This window comes from Ictidomys tridecemlineatus, chromosome 10 (assembly GCF_052094955.1).
Source record: "Ictidomys tridecemlineatus isolate mIctTri1 chromosome 10, mIctTri1.hap1, whole genome shotgun sequence".
Classification (NCBI taxonomy): domain Eukaryota; kingdom Metazoa; phylum Chordata; class Mammalia; order Rodentia; family Sciuridae; genus Ictidomys; species Ictidomys tridecemlineatus.
This window is the reverse complement of record NC_135486.1, coordinates 58,005,962-58,021,691: the sequence shown is the minus strand read 5'-3', so window position 1 is coordinate 58,021,691 and position 15,730 is coordinate 58,005,962. Positions and strand designations below refer to the sequence as shown.

Here is a 15,730-nt window from a genome sequence, read left to right as displayed (position 1 = left end):
GTTGACTCTCCATGTGCTAACCAAATCAGGACTCCAAGTCTGCAAGTCAGGGCCACTCCATGATGCACAGTGGGATGACCTCCTTGAAGCCAAATTCAGTAACTCTTTTGGAGGAGGAGGATGTCAGTCCCTGGCAATTCCAAGAGCTTCCTTTGTGCCTCCCGCTGAAAACTCCTAAAACCCAATCATATGAAATTGGAACTTTTATCCCAACACACCAGAATAGATACTTTGAAGGTCAATAATTTTCCCCCATTACCTTCCTATTATCTTTCTGGAGTTTGAGACTTAATACTCTTCAAATAAAATGTCATTTTGGTCAGGTACAAGAAACACACACGGACTGCATGTCAGAAAATCAAAGAGCACTGGCTCTGTTGGAGATTTCAACAAGATGGTCAATGCTAGTCACAACAATCCTTCCAGAGGGCTGAACCTGAAGGCCAGGACCAGGGAGAGGTAAAAGGATGAAAAGCACAGCAGGGTTTTTAACAACATGCTCAGTGGGATCTCCTTAACAGATGGGCATGTTTCTAGTTCTCAATCCAGACAGACACACCAGACATCACTCACTTTTAAAGAAAGATTTTACAAAAAAATGAATTCACATTGCTCTGAACATGTTAAACACAAAAATAATGCTGTGTATTCTTCATTTTTCAAGAACTTCGGCTTTCAAGAAATATTTGCCACACTTCTCTGAAGTTTTAAGGATGCATTCCATTTGACTGTGATCAACAAAATAAGAATATATATTTTATTCTTTCCTGGGACTTATCAGTTTTAGTCTTATCATAGTCTTCTTACAGGAGAGAAAAAAATATTAGAGTCACAAACATTTGGTGTGAACAATCACTAGACTGTCACATTGAAATGCTTGGACACCAGTAATTATACCCAATATCTTGGTTTCATTTTGGTGAAACTTCTTTGTTGGTGGGCCTTGTTGTAGGGGTTCTGTGTTAGGGATTGGGGTCTCTGGTAAACTTTGTGATTGTGGCATGCTTGGTGGCTAGGAAATTTCTGGGCAAAGGCACAGAATGCCTGGCTGCTAGGAAATTTCTGGGTAAAAGACACAGGATGCCTGGCCGCTCTAGCAATGTTCTTCACAAGGAAGTTCTGTATTAAGAGTTTTATCCATTTTTACCTTGATCTTAGGCACATAACTCCTGGGAATAAAGGTTCTTGTGTGCTAGATAACCACAATGTTTCACCAAGCTCTGGTACCCCTGGATACTGTATACTGTAACTGTGGAATGTAACTGCAGAATAAGCAACCTTACTTGTACTCTAAACAATAAGGTAGTTATGGTACTAATGACCTAATATAACCTATTGGTATAAATAAACATGGCCGCTTGGGAAGCAACCACTTCCTTTCCTTCCTCTGCACCTTGTCTCTGTGTCCCCCTTTTTAATTTTCCTTACACCCTCTCACATTTTTCAAGGTATTCTCATATAGAAAAATAAACTTGCATAACATCCAAAGGTTTCGAGCAGTTTGACTACCTCAGCTCTACATGATGTGATGCTTCATTATTTCCCATGAGAAATTAATCTAGATAATTTGGTTCATTATCCTGTGAGGTAATGAAAATTCCTTTGGGCAGAGTCCAGCAGCAGAAAGAAGCATAAATGGCAAATTATGGAGATGGTCCTCTTTCATGTAACTATACCAAATTTTGTATGAAATAGGTTTTTGAGATCATTACTCAAGCAATTACCATATTTCATACATACAGAGTAGAAAGTATGGTTCTGAAAAGTGAAGCAAATAGTTGATACAGAGAGTCATGTAAGTCAGAGTCTGATAGAATCAAAATAATGTTGGCCAAATACAATACATATTGATGGTAGTGGTAGTAGTCCTTTGTTTAATTTTTTTATTAATACTTGTTTCTATGACACTGAAAAAGCAGTAATTTAATACCTTATCATGTACTTAACACCATGAAGAAAAGAAAAAATTAAATCTACTGCCTTGCTATTATATTGCTGTACTCAGTGGCAGAGATAAGAGGAGCACAAACTAAATGTTCTCTGTAAGCAAAAGAGTTACATATAAAAAACAAAATTGAAGAAAAAGCCCAGTGGAAAGTATGCACTTTGCTGAGACTCTTTGTTCATTGTTTTTAATCTTCCCCCACATCTATGGCATCTCCTACAAGAAGGGACAAAAAAACTTTGAATCTTTTTATTTTTCTCTCCTGATATTTTGTAATAATTAGCAGTAACTCCTATAATGCTTTATGCAAACCTCCACTGTAGCACTTTAACATTATAATTATTTGCTTCAGTGCCTGTCTCTCCCAAAAGACCATCTAAGTAGGGGTAGGCGCGGGGGATAAGACTGTCTTAATCATCTTTTCATATCCAGTTTCAGTTCCTGATATGTACCAAATGTTCACTAAGGTTTTTTTATACAACAAGATGACAGGTTGAAAACTCAATTGTCTACAAGAGGGCCCAGAAAGTAACATCACCAGCTCTGTGAAGATAAGGAGTAAGGTGACTGTCTCTCTGAGGAGCCCATGACCTATCTAACTAGCGTCAATCTGGAGCTGTGCCCAAAACTACCAGCTTGCCCTCACATACTAACTTTTCCAGAGAAACCAGATAATTGAGTAGTAATGTGATATTTTCTACATTTAAAAATACTGTGCAAATCAAAGATCATATATCCACTAGCCAAATTCTGCCCACTTGCCATCAGTTTGCAATGCATACTTGGGATCAGCTCATTCTAATACTGACACTTTTTTTTTTTTTTGATAGTCTTAACTTAAGGAACTATTCTAATGGTTACCATTAAGATTTTACATAATATGAACATCACTAGAAAGCATCTTCCTCAAATGACTGTAATCATAAACACAGACTTAAATTATGCCATCCACATACCATCCAGTTGGGTCAAAGTTCCATTCCATCCCATTCAAATCTTCAGCTGCCTCTGGGTAAAGGGTTCACTCATTTATGGGAATTCTCTTGATCTAATGGACTTTTTGTAAGGAGCTAGAAGACTTAGCTATTAACACCACAGTATGAGGTAAAGACTAAATTTGTATAGGACTTGAAGGGCACAGCAGTTTATATTTTTAACCAACACTCATTTAGACAGTAGAATATATGGGATGGATAATATATTTTTATATTTCATTTTTAATATACACAAATATATTTTAACTACCAATTTAATAATTCACTCCACAAACACTTAATCATTACATATTATGTTTTGGACTCTGTGCCAGAAATTAAACAAACAATGTTTAAAAAGAAAAAACCTTGTCTCAACCCTCAAAGCTTATACTGGAGAACAGTGGTTCTTGAAGTTTGGCTCCCATTTCAGAAGCATCAGCATCATCTACGGAGAAAAGTTAGAAATGCAAATTCTTTCCAAGTGTTGTGGAGCCTGTGGTCCCAGCTACTGGGGAGATTGAGGAGAGACCATCACTGCAGCCCAGGAGTTCAATCCTTGGTCCCCATCTCAGAATCTCAGATCCAACAAATCTGAAAATCACGGGGGAGCCCAGTAATTTGTGTTTTCATGAGCCCTTTCGCTGATTCTGATACAAGTTCATGTCTGAGAAGCATCCTTCTAGAGGACACACCCAGAGAACATAATAAAATAAACAGCCTAGCTAGCGTGATGGTGCACACCTGTAATCCCAGCAACTCAGGAGGCTGAGGTAGGAGGATTACAGGTTCCCAGGTCAATCTCAAGATTTAGTGAAAACCCAGTCTCAAAATAAAAAATAAAAAGGGATGGGGATGTTGCTTGGTGGTTAAGTACACCTGGATTCAATCCCAGTTCCACACACAAAAATAAAATCAAAATAAAAAAATAAACTAGTATACTTTCCCAGGGTTGTCATAACAAATTAACACAAACTATATGGCTTAAGAAAATTATTTTCCTAATGTTTCACAGTCCATAGTCAGAAATTAAAGTATGTGTCAGCAGGCCCATCCTCTCTCCAAAGGCTCTAGGGAAAAATCCTTCCTAACCAATCCCAGCATTCCTTGGCTCATGGGAGCATAACTCCTATCTTTGACTCTATCTTTATGGGGTATTCTCCCTTATTTTTCTTTGGGTCCTCTCTTCATCTTTTGAGGATACCAGTCATTGGATTTTGGACTCACATTAAATCCAGTATGATGTTATCCCTAGGTCATTAATTAATTACATCTGCAAAGACCCTATTTCCAAACAAGTTTATATTCTGACATTGGTAGCAGACATGAATTTTAAGGAGAGGCAAGCACTCTACCGCTAAGCCACAATCCCAGCCCCGAATTGCTGTATATTTTATATAAATATATAGAAAACTATATACATGTATATTGATGCAAATGTTCCACAAGTTTTGCTTTTCAAGAAATTCATGTGTTTGTTCCATCCTTATGCATATGGGAATGTGATAATATATTTGTATTTCTTTAGTCGTTAATAAAAAACAGATATTGTTGCTTTGAACCCACTGTATACATTTTTCTCATGGCTAATGCAGTATGACTTCATCACTTATTAGTTATTAAATGAGGCATTTGTATGTCCATCAGAAGTGAATTTGGATGTGATACATACATGGTTTCTTTATAAGAATTTGGTTTGGCTTCCTTCCGTGAGGGTTAGTTTGTGTATGTGAGTGTATTTATAATTGGTATCTCCAGGGCCTACGACGGTTCTCAACTAGCCCATTTCTCACATTACCTCAGCTGAGAAGAGGCAGCTGTAGGTATAAAAGAATATGCCCTAATCTCAATGGATCTCTTGGTCACATCGATAAGGGAAACCTCCCAGGACTGTTGACAGTTATCTTGTAAGGTCCCCTTTCAGAAAAGCCATCATCCATCAGCAGAGTGGGACAGACACATAACAGAGACAACACAGAAAATTCAGATTCTGGCTCTTCTAGAATCTGCTTACATTCACCATTACCAAGTTTATCAGTTTCTCTACAAGGTGTTCCAATCAGGCTTTTGTTGCCAATGAGTTTCCAAAGATCTGAAATAGATAAAAGTACTGAATTTCATGTATATGCCCTTCTATCCAGTCTCCATCCTTTTATTTGCCAGGAGGACAATAACTCTAAAATAAAAACAAAACATTTACTTTAAAAGAAAAACCTGGATTAATCAACCCTGAATTTTATGATCAGATACAATTATCATTTAATATGTTTTGATTCTACAACTTCACAGTCATTCTGAAAAGACTCACCTCAAACCTGTTTGGAGACAGAGTCAGAATAAGAGAGCCTGCAAATCCCTTATGCATATATTTTTATACACACTCATTACAAACTTACTGTGGACGTGAGGCAGAATAGTGGGATGTACAAGGTTTATCATTTTTGCCCTCAAGGTTACCACTCTGCCAGAAGAGGCAGCTGGCAGAATGATTATGCAATTATAAATATGGGCTGATATACAAAAGGCTACTGAAGACAGGGAGGAGCAGAGTAGCTTGCTGGGCAACAGAGAAGGTTTCCCTACTTGTGTAGCAAAGACAATCACTCCAGTTTCAGAGTTACAAAGTGTTTACCTTACATTTTAGGTAAACTAACATTGCTCTTAATAGGCTTAGATTTCTATTTTCTCTTTTAAATTGCATTTCATTCAAGTCCTCAGGATTTAATATTAGAAACAATAATGTCATCTGTTTAGACTAGTGAGAAGTGACTGGTGATGGGAATAATCTAATTAGACAAGCAAAGTGCTCTAAAGCCACTTAATGATTTAATGTAGGAGCCATCAGTCCTACAAACCTTAATCATCAACAAAAAAATTACTGCTTTGCTTCACACTTTATAATAACAACCACGAGTCATTAAAATAAGGTTAAATTATGTTCATTATGCTTTATTTAATGAAGGAGAGAAACACGTTACATATTTTCAAAATGTTTCTGTGAAATTAGTTATTTTTAATGCTACCTAAATAGGTAAAACCTTCAAAATTTCATTCATCAAATATATTATGTTCTCATAATGTTAGGAAAGCAAATATTACCATACTAAAAAGAAATCATCACATTACATTTGAATAGAGTTATTAGTGGCCTCCAGAGTTGTTTCTCTCTCAATTCTATCTCTGTCTCTCTGTCTCCTTCATTTCTCACAATAATCCCATTAGACAGACATGGTTCCCATTGTGCCAATGAAAGCAAGAAGCCACCTATTCTTAGTCATATCAACAACTTAGTTTTTTTTTACTTCCATAAATGTTTTTCCACTTATCCATCTTTTTATTCACTGCACTCATCTATGAACATTAATAGGACCCAGCATCATGAAATAAAATGCCAGAAAATTTAAATATAAATGTTTATCTATATTCATAGTATAACATGCTTCCAAAATCCTTTGCAATTGGATCTTATAGTAATAAGTGAATCCTAGAGGATTTTAAATTACCATATAAGGAAAATCGATCTATCATTGAATGACACATGAGAATACCTCAGGCATCTGGTGCAATGGATTAAACATGTACCAAACCCATCAGTGAAAGAGGCACACGAAATGTGTAGAATTTCAGTATCCCATGTGTGTACCTCAGACAATTAGCCATGATTTCAACAACTTTGGAGTGTTGTTAGTCACTGAGTTCAGTAGGTGAACTACAAAACAAAACCTAAAACCAACCAAAGTGAATCCTATAAACAGATGAATGGACTAACTATGCTTCTTTTTCCCTTGGGCTGTTTTAATGTTATATAGGTTTGTGCTCTTCTTGAAATTTCCCACTTAACAACCCAGAAAGAAGAGGACAGCCTTCACAGTTTAATAAACAAAAGATCATGGGATACAAAGTTTAGAAGGAACGATTACCCCAGGTCTTCAGCAACATAAGGTTTCTCTATCAGGAACCCATGTGTACGGGAAGCTGCTTGTTCCTGTTGCTTATACAGTCAGTTCTGTGTTGTCAAGGCACTTGTTGGTCTTGTCTTCTGTTTTCTAATACTGCCAAGTTATTATAAATTTTTTTTTAAAAAAAAGCACATATGGGGGCTGGGGCTGGGGTTGGGCTCAATATTAGAGCCCCTGCCTCCCACACGTGAGGCACTACATAAAAATTAAAAAAAAAAAACTAAAGACATTGTGTCCACTGAAAACTAAAAAATAAATATTAAAAATTCTCTCTCTAATAAATAAATAAATAAGATATTGTGTCCATCTACAACTAAAAAAAATATCTATTTTTTTAAAAAAGAAGCACATATGACAATCTAGATTCCAGAGTCTTTCTTGGTATTGCTGGTTGTGCTTTTGGGTAAGTAAACACACTGATTTTGATAAGAAAAATGCAAAACTAGCAAAATCATAAAATAAAACATAGGTATTATGTTCATGATTTGAGATAATTACATTCACTGGTAGAAAAAAAAATGTACTGTCTTCAATTCAAATACCAAACAGGAAGAGGATGGCAAAGAATAGTATATTCTTAGAATTTGTGCCTTTAAAAAAAACTATGTGACTAATGTTAAGGGACAACCTACAGGTTAAGGGCATGGAGACAGCAAGTTAGCCTGGCATTAGAAAAACTTATTCAGGGTTTGAACTAATAACACAGGGACAAAGCAAATCTGGTTCTGTGTCTAAATTCAGCCTTAGTTTTGATAGGCTAGTTGATTTGCTGGTGACTTTAAAAACCTTAAATCATTGCCATCATCAAACCTTGAGAAATGAGTCACCTATTTCTGTCAAGTGGAAAGAGGACAGAATCAACAGGGAAGAAAATTTTTATTTTCAGACTTCAGATGTAATACAACAAACAGGGAGCTTATTTACCAGGAAACATTTGGGTTTTTTTTCCAGAATTTTTAGTGTTCCCTAATATACTCTGAATTTATAATGTCTCCCAATGGCCCATGTGTTAAAGCCTGGATTACCAGGGTGGTGCTATTGGGAACCGGCAGAACCTTCATAAGGTGGGACCACGTGGAAGGAAGTTAAGTCACAGGGACAATGCATACGAAGAAAATTGTGAGAGCCCAATCCCAACCTATGCCTCCCTTAAATTTCTGGCCACCATAAGGTAAAGCAGCTTACTTACTTATAATGTACTGCCTTCCTATGAGCTCAAAGCAACAGGGCCAATTGACCATGTACTAAAACTTCAGAAAATGTGACTCAAAATTAACCTTTCCATTCCTAAAAAATATATATATATATTTATTTCAAGTATTACAGTAACAGAAAGTTGAGCAACATAGTCCCTTAAAAAATATGAAAGGCAAGCAATTTTAACGATCTATATTGCCATCAGGTCTCTTTTCCCTGAAACTTTTGCCATAAAAAGGAGCCAAGGAACTTGTTTGGCATAACTAGGTGGTCCCAGGAAGGGAAACATAGATTGCCTGTCAAAAGTTTTCCCTTTAATGATTATTAGACCATTTTGGTATCTGAAATACAACTTCCATGTTATTTTCTTTATAACAATCATGCAGGATGAATATTGTCATCCTAATATTTCAGATGCATAAACTAAGGCCCAGAGGTTTTATAACACTTGCCCAAGTCCCTCATTCATAAAGTGATGATCTAGGATTTGTGCTTCAGTCTTTGACCTTCATCCCTGGCCTTTAGATTAGGTCTTTTCTTCCAGTGATACTTGATAGTCTCATTACCTGAACCTTTCTTTCTTTTCCTATACAAATGAAGAGGCCTGCCTCATGAGATCATGGGGTTGATATGAACATTAAGTACAATGTATATAAACATAATTTATGAATTTTACAGACAAATGTTTTTATTTTAACATCTATAAAAAGTATCATTGATTGGTCTAAGAGAATAGTGGTTATTTGGGTTTATATTAGCTATTTTTATGGTAATATAAATATTATCAACCTTTGTTTCCTGTCCTCTACCTCCAAACACTGCCCTCTCCAATCGGAGAATCCTGAAGATTTATAGTGAAACATGCAGCTGTGAAGCCCACATTCTCATTCTCCAAAGACACACTCAGCCACACACCTACTCATATGTTAAGCCAGAGGAAGGATACGTGAGAAAACACTATTCATACATCTGAGTCAGTTTTATCCTAACACCCATAATACTCCCAGACTTTGAACAATCAAACTTGCAAATTATTCCCAAGTGCAATGACTTCATATGATAGATACGAGTTATAGGACTTGCCACCCACTCTGAGGTCTACTGGAAGCAAGCCAAAGAAAAATATGAGCTCAGATCCATCTTTTTTGTGGATAGGTTGGGGACTTATTACTACTTCTCCCAAGTTTGATCAGGCTTCATAAAATTAACTTTTCCATTTTCCATCATCTGCCTATTTCTTATGTGGGTAAGCAGCCAAATCCAGCTAGTCAGTATACAGACAAGGTCTGATGGCAACAGACTTTTCCAACATTTTTTAATGGTCCTAAGACAAATACAATTTTGAGCTTAGGGCTTTCTTTGATGTACACTACTATATTAAGAATATTGAAAATCAGATACAGAAAAGCTCTACCATGTTTATTGCACTCCACTAAAGCAGTTTCCATGTGCTACAATCAAAGATAAAGACAGACAGACAAACACAAAGTATCCAAAATTTAGCAAAAAATGTAGTTATGTAAGGGTCCAGCGAAGCATTGGAGAAAGAGACCACCAAGAGACCACTCATGCAATTGGAAGAAGGGGATTTATTGTTCCAGCATGCTGGGGCTCTGTGCCCACTCAAGAAAGGAGAGCAGCCCAGAGCCCAGAGCAGGGGTTGAACAATGCTTAAGTACACTTTTTGGGGAGGGCCGGGGGCTTTGCATACATCAGAACAAATCATCATGAGGCGCAGGAAAATTGAACAACAATTCTTAGACTTGATTAGTACATTCATTGGCGGGAACAGGGCGGGCAGGGGTGATTGGTCACTCCTAAGTGGGGTACACATTCAAACTGATTGGTTTTGGGCCTTGAATGCCTACGTGCCAGGTTACACAGGGTCCTAAGTTATTAAACAACCAGAGGACCAGGATTTTTTACTGGGCAGTTCAGGTATTGTCCTAACAGCTACAGGAATTTCAGGTTTTAGAGGTAGCAGAGGAATTTAACGATACCTGGTCCTTTACTTTTTAACTCAGGCCTTGCAGCTTAGAAACTTTACAATGCCCGGTCTTTTACACTTTAACTTTTACTCTTTAACTTCAATTTCTTTTACTCTACATTTACACGGGGGGGGCAATTCCTTCCTTTTCTCTTATGTCCTGTGGTCCATAGGAAAAGCACTCCTATAAGGTGGGGCTCTGTGAGCCTGTGAAGAACACTTACAAGCAAATTATGAAAACCTTTTATGTATTTAAAGGGGAAGATGTTTTCCATGTGTTGCTAGACTCCAATGCACAGAAAACAGGAGAAGGGAGTATCTGAGTAAAAGAGGCCAAGCTTACTTCCTATTACACATTAGCAATTGCTGAGAGCCATTAGCCAAGTAGGTATGATAATTTCCTTGCCAGCGAACCCCATGTTGCTCAGAGGAAGGACTCGTGGAAATGGACTTGCCTTGGACATTTGGAGTGACATTGCATGTATGTTTGAGAAAGGTGACCCTGCTCAAGGACCAGGATGGATCCGGTTTTAAGGAGGATCCTACTAGATTAGGGCAGATCCAGGTTTAGGGTGTATCCTGCTGGGAATAGGGAGTATCCTGCTGCCTCAGGCACGCCCGCTCCCAGAGTATTTGGGATTCAGAACGTGGATTTGGCCAGAACGTGAATTTCCCCAGAACGTGTGTAGAGGTGTGTAGAGTGCCGGTGTGAGTTCGGGAATAAAGAATTGCTGTTTGAATCTACAAGGCTGTGAGTGGCTTGTGATTTTGTGCCCAGCCAGACTACGGCAAGCAATGTGTTAAGATTCTCTGGTGTGCTTATATCACAGAACATAGAAGAGAGTAATGGGAGATTAGTTAGCTGCTACAGTCAGTAATCACCTCAGCCACTATTTTGGATGAAAGTTGTCTGGCTCTCAAATGTCACTTTCCTCATTCACTGCTCCCTGAGTAGCCTCCCAGGACAGATCAACCTCTGTAGAGGCTTTCCTCCAAGGTTGATGAGTTTTCACAGATCTCAAAGTGCTTGGAGACTAGGAATGGAAATGAACCTCTGTGTAAATGCCAGAATGCTAGACAGAATATACTTCAGGACCGTAAGAACGTAGTAGGCGAGTATGACAGTCCAGAGGGAGGAGTGAGCAAAGCTCTGTGGTAGCAGAGCACATACAGAAGAGGAAAAGGAGCTTACGCTGTCAGTAAAAGATAAATCTGTAAAGATCTCTGAGGTATGTGCCTAAGATAAAACCTTATTTCATGACAGGGAACACATAATGGTTGAGGAGGAGGAATAGAGTGTTGCAAGGGAAAGGAAAAGCCATGATCAATCACATCAAGACAGAAATGTATGGAGCAAGTTCAGAGACTCATTCAGCAAGAGAAACAGTGGATGAAGAACAGTGATTTAAAGATTAGTGATTCTCCATCAGGAATTACCCTAAGTAATTTACATGCACCATCTTGCTCAGCTTTGTTATAAAGTAATTACCAGAATAAGTCGAGAATAATCACCACAGCCACTTTACAAATGGAAATGCAGATTTACTATAGTCAACTGGCCAATGTGCCTAGAAAGGGAGATTAGTTAGCACTCCTCAGACACCCTGAGAGCCTTCTTTTGAAGAAAACCATGAGAGATAAGGTTGTAAAGGCGAGTTGAAGGTTGAAATCAGGAACCCTAATCTAAAGATAAGATACAGAAGCCATAGAGGATGAATATTACCAAAGCTGAGCCTTGGAAAGTCAAAAGCTGTCCTGGAAACTTTTTAAAACTAGGTGTTTCATTTATTTACTGGATTCACCTACCAAAAGGGTGGTGGAAAAAGCGATTAGTTATTTCTGAGTCAGTATCTTTAAAGGGCTCGTTTCATCCCCACACCTCCAGACTCATTTTAGTCACCCAGAAAATTGAAATGAACTTTTCTAAATGACTGAGAATCCTAAACCCAGAAGCAGTGTAGGATTAGTGGGGGGCTAAGAGCTGGGCTCAACCAACAAGATAGTAAACAGGTGTTGGGGTTTATATTTCACACAAAGAGGTAAGAAACTGCATTTGGAGCCATCAAACCTTCCCTCTGTAGGAAATTGTAGGCATATCAATTTTATATGGGAAAAGATACTGTATACTAAAGACTTTGGTTTTGACAGAAGGATGGAAAACCGGAAGAGTGAAGTCTTGTTGAAGCCTCCTCCAGCCTACTTTGCTCATTGCTTCCTCAGAAATAATACTGAGATGGGGTGGGAGGCCCTCTCCCACAAAAGAAATCCATGTGGCTGTGCCTTTCAAGTTCTATAATGACCAGGAGTAAAGCTGTCATATCACCATCTCACCAAACTGAACAGGACACCAAGGATCATGTGTAGAGAGCTCAGTCCTAAACGTAAGCAACTGACAGAATGAAAGTGTCAATTACTAAATTAGGAAAAACTGGGAAGGAAGAGAAGTTCAGTTTAGTTGCATTATGTCTGAGATGAATACTGGCAATAAGATGGAGATGTGAAATAGTAGTTGGATATGTAAGTCAAGAATCTAGGAGAGAGATGGATGTTAGAGATATACATCTGGAAATCATCAGCACTGGATGCATTTAAAACCATGGAATTAGCTATGATCATTACTGAGAGAGCAAGGGACTGTGGCCCAAGAATAGACCCTGAAATTCAAGGTGAGTAGTCAGCAAGGGACAAGAAAGTAGAAGAAAGAATAATAGAATATAAGCCCAAAGAAGCCAAGAAAAGGAAGTGTTTCAAGAATGATGACATAGAGAACAGCATATGATGTGGCTGATATATTGCATAAGATGAAGGCATATTTGAGCTCTCCCAAATGTATTGATTTCCTTGGTTTTGATGTAGTATCTAAAGAATGCATACCAGTTTTTACTGATACACCAGAACTCAATTACTCATTCTCAATATTTAAAATTATAGAAATGGGCTTTTTACTAATGGCCATCTTCACTTACAGTTTGTACATAAGGTATAAATCTAACTGTAGGATTCTAAAGGTACCTGCAACTCATCCCAAAGACATGTTAGTTACCATCCATCAAGAGCTATCACTGACTGCATATCTACTGAGCCATAAGCTCTATGAGGGTGGAAATGTGCCTGATATGTTCAAACATATAGTTCTAGAACTTAATAGATGTAATGTTTACTAGATTTTCAAAAACATTGGTTAATAGCATAATTTAATCAATCACTAGTATTAGAACTAAAGGGAGATTAGTTAGCACTCCTGTTAGACTTACTGCAAAGAGGCAGCCAGCAATTCAGCACTATCATGGACAGGTGTAGAACATCTCTACTAATGGAACTACATCACCCTCTGGCTCCCAAGGCTTTCAGTATTCATAGTATTTACTATGAATTAAATCTTCACATGCTCGTGATTCACTACCACATAGATTCAGATGGACAAAAGGTGACCTACAGTCTCTCTCAACAAAGTAATTGTGAATGCAAAGTCTAAAAATACACAGATCTGACACATGTTTATCCAGCTTTTTCATTTTTGTGACTAAAAGCCCTCACAAAAACAATTTTAGAGGAGGAAAAGTTTATTCGGCACTCACAGTTTCAGAGGTTTCAGTCCATAACCGGGCATGAGGTGAAGCAGAATATCATGGCAGAAAGGTGTGAGAGAGGAAAGCAGCTCAGGACATCACACCAGAAAGCAGAGAGAAAGAGAGACTCCCCTCACCGTGGACAGAACTTCTACCCCAAAGGCACGCCCTCAATGACCCATCTACTCCAGCCACACTCTACCTGCCTAGAGTTACCACCCAGTTAATCCCCATCAAGGGATTAATGCACTGATTAGGGTTAGGCCCTCATTTCACCTCTAAACTTCTTTGTAATCTTACATGAGCTGCAAAGGGGGACACCTCATATATAAAACATGACAGCATATTAATTCAATTTCCACCAAATTCCATCAGATGTAATCTGTCAAAATTTTTCACTAATATGGTGGGTTATTAGCATTAGAGTAAACAGTCAGATAGATACGGGTAAGAATGGCAAGAGCCCTATCTAACCACTTTTTGTGGTTTTGAATATATGCTGCTATACCCTCAAGGTTTTACTGGTGTGTTTAACTTCTCCATTAAGAGAAGTATACAAGAAAAAACTATCTTCCTTTTTCCTCACAAAAGAGTTAGATATGTGCAGTACCTAATGATTGTATGACTTGGACTTCATTATAATATCATTTACGTTGCAGTTTTTATCCCCTTCTGGACTTTTAGAAAATTGATAGGATATTTTCAAGATGGCTGACCCTGCACAGGTGCATCTCAAGACCCAAAAGGGGGAGAAGAAAAATCAGGAAGTAGAATAAAAAGGACCCCCCCACTATTAAATAAATATGAGGAGACAGGACTTGCATTGGATAAAAACCAAAATTGTGAAAGAATGCTCACTACCTCTTGGTGAAGCTCACTCCACCTCCTTTAGAGTGTACTATACTTCTGCTTTGCTATAAAAAAAAAACAACAACAAAAAAAACCTGCTCCTTCTTAAACTGCTTGAATCAAGTCTGAGTATCTTAATTGAAATCTTTTTTTTTTTTTTTTTTGGAGACAGGAAATGAGGACTTCCGCTCCCCCTACTTCCTGCCCTACAAAACTGTGTGGCCAGTTTTAGTGACAGTACTGGAAAATTATATATATAATCATACTCATAAAATCTAATTTCATAACATGCAATGTTAACTAACAATCAGTGAGAAATAAGAAAACAAAATATTATGTGGTCCTATGTAATTAATGTGCTCCAAGGATGAGATTGATCCAAATCGTCAGTGGAATCTTTCGTAAATACAGAAAGTGGAAGATAAATCGAGTATAACATAAAGTGTGTGTGTGTATACTGTGTATGTTATAGTCACCACTGAAATAATAATGATCAGACTATGTTGCTGTATGGAATACCTTGAGGTTATTTCATGGCAAAGTGTAATGTTGATAAAAAGATCTGTAGACAACAACTTGCATGTGGGACAATGGTTCTAAGTAGAGAAGAAGATTTCTATTCCTGTACTTACTTTCTTTCTCCACACTCGCTACTCCCCACCCCTCCACCCCCCACCCCACCCCCGCACTGTGCAACCCTCTTCAGTGCCAGCAGCCTACAGGCAGAAGCCAGGAAATGGTTTGGGGGCCACAGTTTGCTCTGGCATGGGACACTATGAGAGACCCAAGGGGACCGGCCTGCCATAAATCCAAACCTATGCATCTTACTTTTCTTAGTATCATCTTCTTTAACAAGGGGGAACTGAACTGTAGACAAAGCATTAGATCCAGAGTCAAAGGACATGGAGTCAAACTTGAATGTGCCCTTTCCAAGGTCATCTTTCTAAAGGGAAGTAAAGAGGTCAAAGCCTCTGGAATCAGACACTCCTGCCTTTCATTCATTTCAGCCTTATAAGATTTGATTTCTTCATCTGCAAACTGGGAAGAAGAATAGCATTTCTGAAAACTTAAATGGATATTACTAAGTGAAAGAAGTCAATCTGGAAAAGAAGTCAACCAAAGTATGGTTCCAACTATGACATTCTATAAAAAGCAAAACTATTGTGACAGTAAAATGATCAGTGTTTGCTAAAGGTTAGGAAGCAGGGAAAGATGAATAGGCGGAGCATAGAGAATTTTTAAGGCAATGA

At 38.0% G+C, this 15,730-nt stretch overlaps 1 protein-coding gene and 1 non-coding gene across 13 annotated transcripts in view; both read right to left on the bottom strand.

Moving 5' to 3' along the window:
- Rgs7 (regulator of G protein signaling 7) overlaps positions 1-15,730 on the bottom strand; it is a 466,064-nt gene that overhangs the window by 299,419 nt on the left and 150,915 nt on the right. The gene's annotated exons all lie outside the window — the stretch shown is intronic.
- On the bottom strand, positions 15,167-15,301 carry LOC120887722 (small nucleolar RNA SNORA42/SNORA80 family). The gene has a single exon (XR_005731055.2). It is a non-coding gene; the product is annotated as a small nucleolar RNA SNORA42/SNORA80 family (small nucleolar RNA).